The sequence below is a fragment of the Anopheles cruzii genome, chromosome 2 (assembly GCF_943734635.1).
Source record: "Anopheles cruzii chromosome 2, idAnoCruzAS_RS32_06, whole genome shotgun sequence".
Taxonomy (NCBI): Eukaryota; Metazoa; Arthropoda; class Insecta; order Diptera; family Culicidae; genus Anopheles; species Anopheles cruzii.
In genome coordinates, this window is record NC_069144.1 from 61,014,548 (window position 1) to 61,031,185 (window position 16,638).

General features: G+C 54.9%; 1 protein-coding gene across 5 annotated transcripts in view; it reads right to left on the reverse strand.

The window, feature by feature from the left end:
• LOC128268828 (thyrotroph embryonic factor) overlaps positions 1-16,638 on the reverse strand; it is an 84,789-nt gene that overhangs the window by 4,584 nt on the left and 63,567 nt on the right. The gene's annotated exons all lie outside the window — the stretch shown is intronic.

Sequence of the window (16,638 nt, forward strand, 5' to 3'; positions counted from 1 at the left end):
GGTGCGCTGTTGCGTTCCCTGTGCAGGAATCCGCCATTTCCTGCATTGCCGTCTTTGCACGAACATTAGAGGCCTACTACGAGCAGCACGGCACGAAGCTACAAAGGAGAGACGTGCAAGGCGTTTGCGAAGCACTTCAAGACGAAGACGTACCCCCCCACAGCAGGCCCTGGCCGAGGAATCGAAACGAAAAAAGGAAAGGAAAACAAACATTGAAGAAAACGAAAGTAAAATTTCATCGTCTCGGCTGCACGACTGCGCGCGCCACTTTCGCCTCCATTCCACTCGCGTCGTGACACGTAACATAGAAAACATAGACCACCTGGGGTGCACACACACACACATGTGTTGGCCACCAGCTCTCCCACCGCCAGCGCCGGAAGCCGCCTTTGCTGGCGCGCGTTAGAGACAACCCCTCGTGGCTATTATGTTACCACAGACCCTGTCTGTCTGTGTGTGTGTTTGGAGGGTACTTTGGGTGGATGGGTTTTTTCCTTGCGGTTCCCCGGCAATGCACTTCCTAGTTCGACCGACGGTGGAATGCTGCGGGGCCCCTTCGCCAGATTGCGATGCATGCGATAACCGCAAAGTGGCAAGAAAGCGCTCTGTTCCGCAATGGCTCGAGTTGCAGCAGCGCCCTGTCTGGAGCGCCCCGATGATGGAAGTGGCCACGGCGATGGTAATTAAAGTCAGCCCACTGAGCCCGACTGATGGATGGGATACTTTTCGCCCCCGGGGCGGCCCAAGTGGTGGTGGAAAACTGAGCCACCAAGTTACTGGAACCAACCTGCGCCGTGCATTGTAATAAAGGAATGTTCGACAGAGATGCCCACTGTCCGTCCGGCCGACCGTCCCTCGGTATGTAGGTCTGTGGGCACACCGTTCGACGAGCGCATCCTTTTACATAATCAACACTCTCGAAGATTAATTATGGAATGGCCGTTGATTGGAAAAATGACACCTTCGATGGCGGGGCGCAACCTGACGACATTGTCACAGTTGCCGGGGAACCCAAGAGATATCCCATCGCGGAAGATTGACGTTGCGTTAGGGTCTTCAAGAGTCTTGAAGCGGATGAGTTTGCACGACTCGTACACGGTTTTGTTTACTTTTCCAATTTTGTGGCCGCGGGGCGCAGAAATTTCGCCGAATCAAGGAGCGTACCCCAAACTTTAGTGTCCCCTAACCCAAAGCGGAATAATCACGCCATTAGTAAACCAAATAGTGTCGGACACACTTTGGCCAAACCGGAAACCGGATTGCCACCCTCTTGGCAGGCCACCGCTAATCACTCGATCACTCGGCGTAGAGTAGGCCGTCTCCTGGGCCGCCGTGTCGATGTCGGCTGACACATAAATCAACACACAATCGGCACAAGTTTCTCTCCCCGGCCGTGTGTTTGAGAAGCGCTCCTAAGCCGCTCCTAAACCCCTCTGCTGGCCACACTAGCAGGAAGCGAACGGCGCGGAACTGTGCCAATAAAAACAGTGTGCCAACCGCACGGGCCGGTCCGTCCGAAACTGGCCTTCGAAAGAAAGTGAAATTTTCTCATTAAGCCTCCGGTGCCCGGCCAACCGGTTTTCCGCCATCTCCCGGTTCGGTCCGCCAGCAGCACGACGAGATCGGATGTGTCGGTCTCGGGATGTCGTTGCGCAACGGCGCACACGATGGTCGCGTCGTCGTCTTGGTTGGCGCTCTGTGCTGCTTTCCATCTCTGCACGACTGGCGAGAGCCTCCAGACGGGGCTGGCGTGCCGTAATCGGCCCGAGCCTGGCCGGGCGGAGTAAAGATCACAATTTATGGCCACCTCACAGGCACCGGTGGGAAGTGCGCGGGAAAATCAATTTCCTTCCCATAATGGCCCGCGACGACCGCCGCACGGGCTAATCGGGAAATCGGTCATCAAAGTCAGGTCCGGTCGGGGTAAACCGGTCCCACCGAATGGGAGGATTGCAACCTGTTACCTGCTGCTGGCGGCTCTAACACTGACCCGCGTTATGCAATGGTGGCCGGTGGCCAATAAATCCGCCAATAAACTGATGGAGTTAATAAAAAACGCCTGAAATCGATTGTCTTCGGAGGAGTCGGATAAGGAATTAACATATGGCCTTCGCGTCTTCGCCCCATCTTCTTCGAACGGTATTTTATTCGAACCAAAAACGGCACTTCCAGGAACCGGAACACTTTCGTTCCAGAAACACACACTGGCCCAGGTACCCCCTCAAAACACAAAGGAACGCAACTCACCAAAGCCGGTGAACCGCACAAACCACAAACACGCGGCCACGATGCCGGTTCCTTCTAATTTCTCCTCGGAAATGGATAGAAATGGCGACCTTTCTGCGCAGTGAGGTAATGTTGCGAAAGGCCCCCCCAACACACGCCGGGGACGGAGTGTAATTATGTGAATTATACAACGGCCCCGGCGCACGTAAATAGGCTATAACCGGGTCCGGGCCCGTTGCTGGGATTTGAATTTCCTTTTCGCGCAATTGCGATTCGCGAATTCTTCGCCGAACCCATCGACGGGGGAGTTCCTCTGCGAACACTTGACTCACACCCGGGGCCGATTGTTATGCTACGCCCATCGGCCGGTGGGGTGGCCACCAATATTTGCACATAAATTTGCGCGCGCGCGAGTCTTCGCCAAGAGGGCCGCGTGTGTGCGATACTCGCGCCTCGTTTGTTGGCCGTTTGTTTGCGCTTTCGCGCAACATCACCCCGCACAAATAACGGGCGAGAGGGAGGCGATGGGAACCGGTGGACGAGTGGCGGGCGTTTGTTGCATGCTAAATTACCGCACGACGTCGTTCGGATCGCTTTTCCGGCCGGTGGAAGTCTGAGCGCGGTGCCTCCGAAGACTCGACACACATTGAGGCGCATTCCCGGGAAAAGGTCCCCATTAGGTGGGGGGCTTGGGGACGGAATCCGGAGGGATAATTTCCCCGTTTGTCGAAGCCGGACCCAGCGATGAAACATTGATCGACCGATAAATGATTAAAAGAGAGCCAAGTCGTGGCGTCGTCGTCGGTGCAATTTCTAATCAACCGAGCGGTCGATACCCACCCGGCGATTCATTACGGAAAGAAGATTAGCATACCCACCCTGCACCACCCCCCTGAGCCGGGTTCTCACCCGGCGTATCAATCATTCGCGCAAATGAGGTCCAGCGTCCACCTTGCGCCGGGTCAGTGTCGTCCACGTGCCGTGCGTGCGTGCGTTTGTCCGTCGTCATCGCGCTGTCTCGTTTAAGTGGCGTTTAAATTATGATTCGCTTCACCTGGCCGCCATCCCTCCGTCGGGCTGACAAACGAGCTACGGTCACAGGCGGCCACACAAAAGCAAACGCAATTCTCCGATTCTAATCCGCACGGTGGACCCGCCGCACCCTTGAGCTACATATGGCCGCCTAAACACACACACACACACCAGCACAGCATTCTTTCCCAGCATGACAATTGCATGACACAGATGCACCTCCGGCCAGTTCCGTACCAACCCCCTCCGATTGGAGGCCGATCTTTTCAATCTCGCGGCCGCGGCAGTTCTGCGGCCATAAACAAACGCATGAACGGGGAGCTGTCCCCCCGCCCCCTTCCGATGGCCGGCAGAAAAACGATGGCACCGGCGGAGGAAGTAATTACCGGAAGCACTGAACCCGCCGCCGTTGGCCGGCAACGGCACAAACACTTTGTACTCACTTCGTAGCCGCTGTGGCGCTCCACAATGGGATTATTGGATTAAACCGTCCCCAGGGTGGGTGGCGGTGGCTCGGGGGTTGGGGTCGGACACGGCGCAATCCCGAAATCGAATTTCCGTGACATACGATTTTGGTTCGGTTTGTGGGTTGGAAAACCAGAAACCGGTTAATCCGATTTAGTTCTAAGCTCAACTCACACTCTGACATTAAATCGGCTCTTTCGGGTGGGTTATCTGGAACCGAGTGGACAACAGACATGGAAGTGGGATTTTTGATAAAACAGTGAGAGGTCCGACAGAAGTCCAGCTCTTGGGCACACCTGTGTACCTGTGTCTGTCGCCCGACGGCCTTGTCCGTCGTCGTCGTCCCGTGTCGACAACAATAAACCCTTTAATTTGCTTTCTTTCGCCTTTCGCTGGTGTCAACAACTATTCATTTGTCACTCGAAGAACCCGCCACCGGACCCGACCGACGGACAGTCGCCACCAAAAAACCAGACCCACCCAGACCCAGGGTGGGTGTGAAAGTAAAAGCGGCGCCAAAATTGAATCGAATCCATTCCAGATTCCGGTGTACGGGGAACAAAACGGGGAACCATTCGCGACATCGGACGGTATTCGTGTGGTAATTCGCCAAGAAAATGGCCCAGACGCGGCGCCGAGGCTTCAGTCGGAAGCTTGATGAGGTTTTACGATCTCTTCTTCAGCGCACAGCGCAACGTCAACACCCGGCCAGCCAGCCGGGTGGCCATCAGCCTCTTTCACACGCATTAATTTTGGGACCCCTCCCCGCGGCGGGGGTTGGCCGAGGGAAGTGAGAAAGTTTTATCAGCCCCGCTCCGGCGCGCGCTTCCTCGTGGTGATGGCGAAAGTCCCATCACCACATGACGGATTGCGCAACCCACGCGACGAGTTGATTGTGTGGCCATTCCGAGCAGCTCGGCCGCCGCCACCGAATTTCCCACTCGGTTGAGAAAGTTTTTCGTCCGCATGAATTTTCCTGCGCAGAATGTAATGTAACGAAATTTATTCTGATTTTTGTTTTTGTTTTTGCGCGCGCCGACCGCGCGCCTTCCGGAAGCGCGGGACCGGAACCGCCTTTTTTCGGCGCAGGTTTTATGTTAATGCTCGCGCCGTGAACCGGAAACACAGCGCGGAGCCGCGTCGTTGAAAGTGACATGTCGCGCGGCTCTTTGTTTCGCCGGAGCCGTTTAATGCTTTGCTTTCAATAAACGGGTTAACGGGAATTCGGGCGCCGAAAAGCGAGTGGGAGGTCCAACCGGCGACATAGTCCGTCAAATGTCTCCGAGGTAACCGAATTAAGTCCTACGCTCCGAGCGAAAGTGTGTTTACAAAATTGTGTGGTTGAAAGTATTTAAATTCGGCCATGTCTGCTCAGTCCGGAATCAGTGTTTTGATCTGAACCTCCGTTGGCAGCGTCCCGTATCCGTCCGTGACTCCGAGACGATCCGAAGGGACTTTCTAAACCCAACCAGCGAATCGTCTGCCTCCGTCGGAACCTTTCCCAACATGTTCCTCTTTTCTGGAGGTCAGTCAGTCGGGGGTCGGTTCGGAGCGCAAATTCTGAACAGCGAGCAAAGCGAGCGAAATGGAAACGAAAAAAGACCTCTCCGCCACCAGTAACCGGCATCTTCGCCATCAACGGGGGCAACCCCGTGGATCGACCCCAAAATAACAGGGTATTTACATTTCGAAGGTTCATTACTGGGCCGCTTCCACGGGCCGACGGGGTTCTCTTTCGCTGGAGAGCGCGCCCGAAGAACGATCCCGGATACGATTTCTCTTTTCGTCGCGACCACGACTTGTTGCGGGCGGCTTTGAGCGACCAGAGGAGCAGGATTATCTTCGCGGTGCACACACTGTCACACCGCACCGCACCGGGAACACGGACACGAAGAAAGAACAAAAAGCCCCCAAAAAATGTGCGCTCCCCACAAAGTACACCCGAACCCGCCGTTGTAAACGCGAACCGGGTGAAAAAGATAAACCGCGTCGCCACCGCTCACTCGGATCGGTTTCGGTTTGCGAAAGGAAAGGACGAACGACGGCGACGGCGACACCTTTCGCTCTCTCTCTCTCTTTCACGTACGGGGTGCCCCCAAATCTGCGCAAATCAGGTCACCGATCCTGGTTTCGAGTTTTTGCGCCGTCCCGCCAGAAAAGACTTTCTTTCCAATCCGCCTTCGTTCTGTACCTTGCGAGCAATTCTTTTTTGTTGTTGGGCCACCGTTCCGTGGGTTGTGTGTGCCTGGTTTGGTTGCTAATTCAATAAGCGACTCCGGCTGTCGTGTCTGTGGGCAAGTTCCGGTTCGGATCGACTTCTCCGTAATTGACTTAGCGATTCTCGTGCGCTGCTGTGTGCCGTTGCTTCGAACAGAGTGTCGAAGCTACGGCTTCCACTCCGGCCGTTCCGGCCAGAGAATGTGCGGTCCACATTCCGTTCGACGCGTCACTCAAATCGACGACGACATTGTCGAGAAATGCACGAAGACCTGGGTCTTGTCGTAAAACGCGGTAGTGGAATTTTATGTTTATCGCCTCATCATTACCACCCATTAAAAGGTGCACTCTATCTCTGTGGTGGGCTCTGGTGTGTGGGATGATCCCCCAACGGGTGGGTGGCCACCTGGGCTGGGACCGAAAATTGTGTGTTGACCAAAGTCTCCAATGCACGACACATTCCAGTTTTCCCACCGAAAATGAAGAGCGAAACAATGGCCACCAGCGGAGGGAGAAAGTACCGCGGCGGCGGCGACGATGGGAATTGGCCACCGCTGTAACTCAATGCTCCTGGCCTGCCTCTGGTGTCTGGTGGTTCATGTTTTAATACATTAACCAACATAAATCGAACGGAAGGAAACCGTAAGCCGTGTTTCGGAGCGTGTCCGGCGAGCGTGCCGTTAAATTACGCGAAAAGCAAACGCAAACATGCAGCGGGGCCACACGCTAATCACCATTGAAAGGTCGACGGATTAAAGGGAAATTGGGATTTTCACACCACAACCCCAGCCCAGACTGGTGAGGCCCCCGATCCGTCACGAGCACACGGGGCCCACTCGTTAGGACTGCTGCATCCTGCGATCCGTTGGATCCGGCTCGATTCCGGTTCGCTCTGTGGGCAGCTTGTTAACTGTTAATTAATAGAGGACCCCAGCAAGAGGCGAGAGCGGGAGAGAGTCCACGGTCCCCGAAAACCCGACAACGCGCGCGATCAAATGTCTCGTGGCCATCGTCGTCGTCGGACACGATTCGGCCGTTATCGTGATCGCCGTTTGCACGACTTGTGATTTTCACTCCGAAGCGTCCGCCGGGCTCTGCTGCGGCGCATCCGAAAAATGTCCCGCGCGGACTTCATTGTTGCCAATTTTGCCAGCGGCCACGCCAGCCCAGCCCAGCGAGTGAAGATTGTTAAAAATTAACAATCATTTCTTCACACCTTTCTGGCCGGCCGCTTCGGGCGGGTCACTTGGCGGGTGGTGGTGACTTGGACGAAAGCGGTGAAAGCGAACCTCGGCCCCGTCGGCGTAGGCGGCCGCCGGCGCTGACCTTAGGACGATCGGTTCGGCCGGACCTGGCCCCGGGTCCGTTTGTCACCGACCCAGTGCACAACCCAGCGCCGTGTCCTTCCGAAAGGGACGATCCCGGGGGAAAAAGAACCGGTTCCACCGGTTCCCCGGAGGAGGAGGAAAATCTGGCAAATATTAGATACCAATCTGGGGTGCGTTTGTTAAACTTCGTCCGGGGGTTGTTTTTTTCGTCCGTCTGTCCGTCTGTCGCCTTCACACGCGCAGAAGACGGGGCGCTCGCGACGACATCAGCCGCGGCAAAGGTGAAAGTTTTCGAAGCTCCACGAAGCCCGGTCCGGTTACGGAGTCTCAGTCGAGTCGAGTCTGGTCAGTTCCGAAACGGCAGCGAGCGAACGAACGAACGAACGGACGATTTGCATAAAGCTTTTGAGCACTTTGGACACTTTGGGGGTTTTTTAAAACATTTGGAGGAGTTTAAAGGCGCGATAAGGCACGGCGCAGTTGATAACATTTCGATGCGGGCGAAAGCGTATCGGGCGTCGGTTTCATGAATAATAAATGCGCCATTTGAAACGCGGCATCCGGAAATGCAGATCTGTTGTTGCGTAAGCGCGTGCGCCCGAGCCAGACATTTAATCTCGAAACCGAACCGAACGCCCGAGAAGTGGACCATCTGAAGCGTATCGGTTCGGTGTTTTGCTTTCTTCGGGCCGTGCGCTTCCTAGTTTCACTTTCGAAGGCTCCAAGGCAAGGTGCGAATTGCTTCCTCGTGTCCCAGTTCGCAGCACGGCGACGCTCCACTTCGTTGTTTGTGGTCGATGCGATGTGTGTGGAATTGGTCTGTTCCTGTTCCCGAGAAATACTTTATCCGCCGTGCGACCTTTCGTCAGACACCTCGGAACTCGTCCATTAGATAATGTTGGGGTCGGCCGGCAGAGGCGGATGTTTGCGGCCACCCGGAGGTGGCGCGGGGAACTATGCAAATCTGTAGCGTGTCGAAAAGGAAACATGTCTTGGGATTGGATACATTCCGTTGGCGTTCCTCCCTCGGGGCGCGTCGGACCGCTTTGCATAAGCAATCGAGTGGCCTCGTCGAATGCCCTGGCGCGGGTTTGACACTTTCGTGTTGCTCGCGGGCCACCAGAAGCCCGGGTCCATCCCGGGATCTGTCGCCGAGCTGTCGCCGTTAGAAAATATGCTCACCGCCCAAAGGTAGATACGGTCCGGCACGGTCCGGTCCGGCCCCTGGGGCCACGGATTTCCAATACCGAGCCAAAGTCAATTAATGTAAGTGTTCTTTGCCACCGGCAACGCGGAAAAGCACCGCCCCGCCCCGCGGACTGATGCAACGTCGGCTTTTCTCCTCGACTTCCTTCCTTCGCGCGGTTCCACGCAAAAAGCGCCTGTTAGATAATCGGTGAATCGGCGCCCCAAAACGACGCCGATGGATGCGCAGCGATTAATTAACGAAAGAAGCAGCTTTCCATTTCACCGCCGGCGGCGCTTAGAGTTTAGAGAGAGATAGAGAGAGAGATCGTGGGCCCCGCGGTTTATTAACATCTTTCTCGGCTTCTATTTCCTTGTTTCGTGTTTCAACCTTTTTTGAGCGGTTTGTTGATGAAAATTTGTCTCCCATCTCTCTCTCTGCCTCTGTGCGGACTACCCGCTCGTGGCCATTATGGCCGAGGTGCTCCGGTTGCGCAACGAATCTCGCAAAAAGTTACCAATTTGAAGAAAAATTTCTCTCCGTTTTTTTCTGAGTGCTTTTCGGGCTTTTCACCGTGATTGGTGCTCGCGGCGCGGATCGATGCGAAAGCTTCTGCCGGCAGCTCCCCGCATCGGTTGCATCATCGGACTCCGAAGTAACTGCGCACACTCCGTCCTTTTTCCCGGCCCTTTTCCGGTTTGAAAAAGCTCACCGGAAGCGAGCGAGAGAAAGAGACGCGACGTGTGGGAAATCGGGAAAACCCAGCGATCCGTGAAGCGTACGCGTTATGCGCTGGCCAGAAAGAGACCCCACGTGCGGGCGGGTGGCAAACGAAAGCGAAACGGGGCGTTCCTAGCGCCTAGCGCACCGAACGAAAGACTTCAACGGGACACGACACGGGCAGGAGACGAACCTCGGGAAAAGCATCGTGATGAATGCCGGCGATGACGCCGGCACACAATGGAAAGATAAATGGATATCGCTCTAAGCGAACGAGCGGCCGGATTGCCGTCCGTTAATTGCGTCGGTGGAATCTAGTTCGAATCGCGTCACCGTCAGAATGGGGCGCTCAAGCGAAAGCCGGTACGGAAGACTATGTTTGTAATTTCACTTTCCGTCGCCGTCGTCGGTTGACAGCTCCGCGCGCCGCGGCAGCGTGACGAATGTCTTTAATCGAAAAATTAATCTGCCAACAGTGTAGCGGATTATAACGCTCGGCCATTAGCGACCGTTAACGGAGTCGTTCCGTCGCACGGGGTGTTAGAAAACAGGAAAACGGTGATTTCTGTCAGGACTGGACGCCGCCAGACAGTTAATGATGAAAAATGTGTCGGCCAGCCAGCGAACCGGTTCGGTGCATTAGAATGAGCGGTGGATGACATAATTCGAGGATGGCCATAAAACCACGTCGACGCGTCCCAAATAACCCGCTTTTCCCGCAAACGCTAACTACTAATTTCCCTTCCCTCCGATGCTTCCGTCACACGGCACGGTGGCCCCACGGCAAGTGTCCACCGGAAGGCGCGCCGATGTGAAGTGAGCCTCGTTAGCATACAAAGCCTTACATAACGCACGTAACGTATCCGCGGCACCATCGACACGATCGATCAGCATACGACGATCACGTCAGCGCACGCACGCACGCACGATGGGAAAAAACTCTCGCTTTTCGCAGCACGAAAGTCGGTCGGGCTCCGTCGTCGTCGTGGGGGCCTAAGTAGACGCAACCGAAACTCGATCGGAAGATCGTTCGAATTCGCAACCATCCCGGTGCGGTGATGGGGGGGCAACGTTAGCTCGTTGCGTCACCTGATTTCTAACCACTTACCAGCCCCTTCAAAATTATGATGTTGGAACTCGGAACTCGGCAATTCGGAAGTGTGTCACCGTGTGTCACGGAGCGCGATGTTACTAATGCGCCGTTGGGGGAAAGTTGTCCGTAAATTGGATCTTACTTTTTTCGCCCCGTTGGTTGACCACTTTTCGGACTGTCGGATTTGTCAACTCCCGAGTTCGTGTGTTGATTAAACCCATTTTTGTGATGAAAATCAGGACTTTCACTGCGCGATCGCGCCCCGTATCTGGTAAAATCAATCCATCGGCTTATCAGTTGCGTCCGGAATCCCGAAGAGATTCGAAAAATTAAATAATTGTGCATTCGGCACGGCCACAGACTAGCCACCGACGACCGACGAGGGCTGGTGCATGGAAGCTCCCATTAAAAAGCAATCAGCAGTGAAGGGTGATCTGGTCTGAGCGCATATAATCAATCCCACGATGTTGATCATTCTGTTTTCCTCTTTGTCTGCCGGCTGGCTGCTGTCGTTCCGATCTTCGTCGATCGCTAAAACAATAGTAGCCGGCGAGACACGGCACACGGGCTTTTGGTGAATGTCTGCCGGAGTCGGACGCAAATCACGATCGGCAGCAACCGGCCATTATCGACGGACCACGATCGATGCGGTTCGCTTTGTGCAGTCGAATCCGGGGGCTCCTCGAAAACGCGGACCAAATGTCAGACCGGCAGAAGAGAAGTGCAGAAGCTTTCCGACGTCTCTCCGCGATGGCTCGATAGCATTCGCTCGGAAAGACGCTTCGAAAGCATCGTCGGACGACGCTACCTTGCCCCCGGGATGGCCCGGGGTGCCCCGGGAAAGCGGCTCACGACCGAGCTCGGATAGAGTGGAAACCCACGTTCCAACAAGCTCGTTGACGATCGTGCCCCGGGGAGTGGCTTGCAAATAGAGAAGCAACGCGCGCAAGGACACCGTAATCGGAAAACACAATTTCACTTCGTGACGTCCGTTTGGTCCTGGGCCTGGGCCTCTATCGGCCTCTTTGGTTCCACACGGAACACGTCGCGTCGCGTTGCGTCCGTTTCCTTTTTGGAAATCGTGACAACGGCGGAACGGCACATCGACCGTTTGTTATAGATTGTGCGAGGCACAAAGTTCTCGGCCTGGTCACGTCCTGGTGCAAACTTCACGCAGGTGAACGGTACCCCGAACGGGCACACCCGTTGCCATCTTTTCAGCACGTTCTGCCGCGCGAACTGCGCGTTCTGCGTTTGCGTTTCTCTGCGTGTTTTATTTTCACACACCTCCCCTCGCGGCGACCACGTGTCGAGGTCTTTTGGAGTGCCGCAAAGCTTTTTATTTGCGATGTTTAATACCGCACCGGAGTGTGAAACGGAAGAAAGTTCGATCTGTCTCTCTCTGGCGTCGAAATCTGTCACCTTTCACTTGAGTCGAGCCGCGTGCCGGGCGGAAAGATTTAATACGACAAGCGCAAACAACGCATGTAAACAGGCAAACATGTGCACGCCGCGCCGCCGTCGACCACCCTCCCGGTGTCCGGAAATGATGTAACTGCGAGGAGGAACAACCCGGCGGGGAGTGCACCCCCAAAAAGCGCCCGTTGCGTGCGTTGAAGCGACGGCCCAAGAAAAACTCCTCGTCGGCCTCAGGGTTGTGCGCCCTTTTTTGCGTGCGTGCGTCCGAAGGGTGGCCACCCTTCAGCCCACCCGGCTCGTGCAAAAAAAACACAAATGGTGGCAAACAAAAAACACAACAACAATGGTCGGTGCCGCCGGTACCGGGGCTCTGCCGTCCCTGGAAGAGCCGGCCCACACCGCGCGATCCGAAAGAAAAACAAAGCACCCAACCGTGTACGCGCGGGAACTCGTGGTGTGCGAGAGGAAGTGGGAAGAAAAACAACAGAAACGCAGATGGAAAAAGTGCGGAAAAACAATCACAAAAGCTCCCTCTCTTCGATCGCGGCACTAGAGCGAGAGCGAGAAAAGCTTCCTCCCGCCGATTACAAAGACCACGACGAGGGCGATGGTAGCGGCGACGGCAGGGTGAAGTTTATTTATTTTGTTGCTCCGTTGTTTGGTCGCGAGCGTCCCACACACACACACACACGACACTTGACGGAAAAGTGGCCACTCCGTGTTCGTAGTTTGCGGGGAAACAATACACCCAAACAGCGACAACGACGACGAAGATCACAAGCATTTTAAGACACACGGCATGGCACCGGAATGGCGGCGACTCCGGAATGACTCAGGGGAAGTTACTTGTTGCCGTTGTAAACGGTAATTACGATGCACCGTGTTGCTATTTAACAAGCCGGCAGTAATTGGCCAGCAACGACGGCAGCAGTCAAGAAGGGCCGGCAGTAACGGCAGCGGGAGAAGCAACAAAAAAGGCGAACCCTTGGGAACGGAGCACTCGAGGGCGAGAAGGGGACCGTGCAATAGAATTTGCATCTCAAAGTGCAGTGCCAGTTCCAAGCGGCCGTTCCTCTATTTGGGCCTTCAAATGCGCCTGGCTACGTGACCATACCGCATTGTGCCGCGTTTTCTTTTGATTTAAGCAATGAATTTGGAAGCCCAATTCCGGATAAATAATTTATAACCCTCGGTTCCGGTGGGGAAATTATGAAATTCGAAACCCGAGGAAACGGCCACGCCCAACCTTCGCACTGAATAAATTATTCCGCCGTCAAAAGCTAGCTACAAATGTCGGAATCGATCATCGAAATGGCCCGCATCATTTGGTATTCAAAGCATGCCCAGGCATTTGTGACACGAATTGCGGACCGTAGTTGTACCGATTTACGTGACTAATCCCCCGAGGTGGTCAGCTGTCTTGGCCGGGTGATCATCGCGAAGTTCTTCACAAAACTTATCGATCGATGCGGTTGGCTGCACTTTGTTGCAGGTCGTGATTTCTGGCCCGATCGGGGGGCGCGCAGGCGACCGCAGAGATCAGCGCGGACACTTTCTCCAATCAATAATCCATAACCCTGGACCCGGAGGACCCGGAAGATTGCAGGAAGCATCTTCCGCCTTCCGATGACAACACACGCCCCGATCGTTATGGGAATTTTATTTCCCCCGACGCGGCGGCGCGGACATCGAAAGATCGAAGGTTGCCCCCGGCCGGCCCAAGATCGTGGAGATTTTTTCCGGGTTTTCTACAACACCTCCTCGGGATTCTGCGTCTCGGCGCGCCTCGGCGTTTCACACTTTCTTCGGCGCGAAAGCTGTCATCACGCGATTTGACATTTTGACGGCGGTTTGCGTCGACGATAAGCGAAAAAAGCGAACCAACCAACCTGGCGGCTCTGGCTATCTATCTTTCATCTGGCCGGACCGGAAGGCAGAGACAAACACCACCACCCCGGAGCTCGGTGCTCGGCTCTCTAGAGGCAAAAAACGGTTTCACTTTCTATCATTTTTAATTCAAACATTAATTAGCCCACAGAGGGGGGGCCTAAAATGGCCCCGGTCGCGCCGCGGTGAAAAAGTGCGTAGACGCCCGCCCGATCTCCCGCACGAAAAACGATCGCGGAGCTAACGCAACGAAATTTACGCACCGAAAACGCACCGCGGACCGCGGCAACTTTCGTTGCGCGTCGCGCGAAACCAGAGACCCCCAGAGGGAGCGAAAGAGATGGCGGACCTCTCTCCCATCTCTCTCGCTCTCTCGCTCACCTTTCGCCGGATGGGGGCCGATTCGAAATCGTTCAACGATGCGTAAAACTGGTTTTTTGGAGAGTTAATCTTTGGAGTCGCGAGTGTCCGTGGGGCGAGGGTCCAAAAAAAAGGCTAAATAAATCCAACTTGAAGCAGCAGGAAAAAAAGCAGTCCGCGTCGTGCGTCGTGTCGGGCGAATGAAAGTGAGAAAGATGGAAATGGTGGCTGGCCTTTCGGCAGCTTGGAGTTGTAGTAAATCGTAGTACCAAGGCGCCCCTTGGTCGGAATGTCCGTCGGACAGTTTTGAAGTCGCTCGACTCAGAACACATGTTGAGTGTTGTTGCGTAGAAATGAATATCATGGTACGTCCTAGCCGCCGGCACCAGCGCACCTGGCGGACCTTATTAGAAACTATAGCTAGAACGACGCACGCACATCTAGTATCCTTAGAGAAGATGGAAAAGCGAGAAACGGGCAGTTCGCGACAGGCAGTGGAGCAAGAAAGACTTATAACTTTTGAGTGTTAAATTTATACAAACTAAAACCTTTTTTGAGCTCCTCCTCCACCTTCAACTATCAGATTACGGTGTAATAAAAGAGGTTCTACAAAAATGTTTAAGGTTAGGGTTTAGTTTGTCACTTACTCGAGAGTGAATAAATTTAACAATATCCAGGTCCAGTCATTTCCAGGTCCTATACACATCGACCTATTTCGCAATGGTCCCCTTGATGAGGTCATTAAGCAAAATTAGCCAGAGGTTCGAGCAACGAGAATCGGAACAACCCGTCCCCGGCTAGACAGACTGATGGTGGTATTTATCCAACGTTTAGGAACGAACCATACGAACTTAATGCAACACTTTCCAATAGAGAGACCTTAAAGGTTGCCCAAAGGCCCACCAAAACGATCGAAACCCGTCACTACCGGAACTGCATCCCGGCCCGGGCCGAACTGGAAATGTTAATCCAACGATACTGGGGCCCGTCCTTTCTTGCCGAGGTCCTCCCCCGGGAGCGCTTTCGGAGCGCTATTTTTAAAGTTTTCGAACCACGCTTTTTGGGCCCTCCTGCCTCGTGTCGGCCGGCCGGGCGAAAGAAAGTAAAAGTCGCCACGCTCGCCGATCGAAGCAACGTCCGAAAACGGATCGACAGCAGACACTACGAAACTTTAGCCAAAAAACCGGTCCTCGGGACACACACACACCGTGCCAGCAAGACATTGCCGCCCAGCTTCGCGCCAGACGTCGACCACGACGACGACCGCGACGACGGAAGTAAAGTGAAATGGAAAGTTTGCCACCTTTACACCGCCCCAGCAACCCGTCACCCGACGGCCGGGACGACGCACGGGGCATGTCGTGTGTGGTGTCTATGTTGTTGTTTTTGGTTTTGGCAACGTCACTTTCGGGGCCCCCGTCGGAGTGCCTCGGGCTCCGTCCCGCGACCCGCGGTCGGTTGCTTAATCGAACCTGTCACCGACCGACCTGGCATTAGGGTTTGCTACATTCCCGAGCCGAGCCCAGGACCACTCCAGGGAGGTGATTAATGGCTGCATTGCGGTGCTGCGGTGAAATCCCGGAGGGTCCGGGTTCGGTCGATCCGGTTCTAAAGGGCTAATGGAGGGAAATTGTTCGGGAATCCGGGTTCCGGGACGCCCGAAACCGATCGCCCGAAATCAATTTGTGACCTCATTAGGGTCCTGCGCGGACCCCTGAAGAATACCCGCGGGGCGGGGTCAAATCACATTACCGTTTAGATACGCATGGTGTCTCCACAGCTGCTGCACCTGGTACTGCGTGATCGTGTTGTTGTTGTTGCTATTATTGCTCGGAATGTTACTATTGTTGTTGTTGTTCAGATTTAGCGTGCTGCTGTTGTTGTTGTTGTTGTTGTTGTTGCCGCTGCCATTACTGTTCTGGCTCGTATTCTGGTGGATCGCCTGCAGGAGCTGGGAAGTCGGCGGGAGATTCTGCGGACCGCCATGATGGATCCCGGTTAACCCGTTCCCGACCACTCCCGGCGTGTTGCTGGTCAGTAGGTTCTGATGTGTCTGCTGTTGCTGCTGCTGCTGCTGTTGGTGCGGATGTTGTTGTGGTGGCTGTTGCTGCTGCTGCTGTTGCTGTTGTTGCTGCTGGGGATTTCCGCCCATTCCGAGGCCACCGACGTTGGTCAGGTGCTGCAGATTGTGGACGACCTGCTGGAGGGGCATCCCGATCGGCAGGATGCCGGGCGGTGGCATCGGACCCAGCAGCTGGCTGTGGACTCCGGATCCGTTGCCGAGCCCGTTGTGGCCACCGCTACCACCACCGCCACCGCCGCCAGGACCATTCGGACCACCACCGGTCGCGTTGGTCAGTAGCTGGAGGTGCGGCGACGGAGACGGTGCCGGTGGCCCGAGATTCATCGTGGACACCGGCGGTAACGGTTGGAACTCCATGTTCATCGTGCTGTGGCCACTACTTCGGTGGGTCGTCCAGAGATTCACGCACTCCTCCAAATACTTTTCTCACTCTCAGATCACTTTTGGTTTGATTTTTTATCCTCTTTTTTTGACACACTATCTGACACTTATTTCTCTCTCTCTTTCGCACACGCACACACAAATTCTCAAGCACGTAACCACCACGAACACTCCATTGTAGTGATTGTATTTTGATGGGCCATAGCTCGGCGCACTCACGCCATGCTAACCTCGAGGGCTT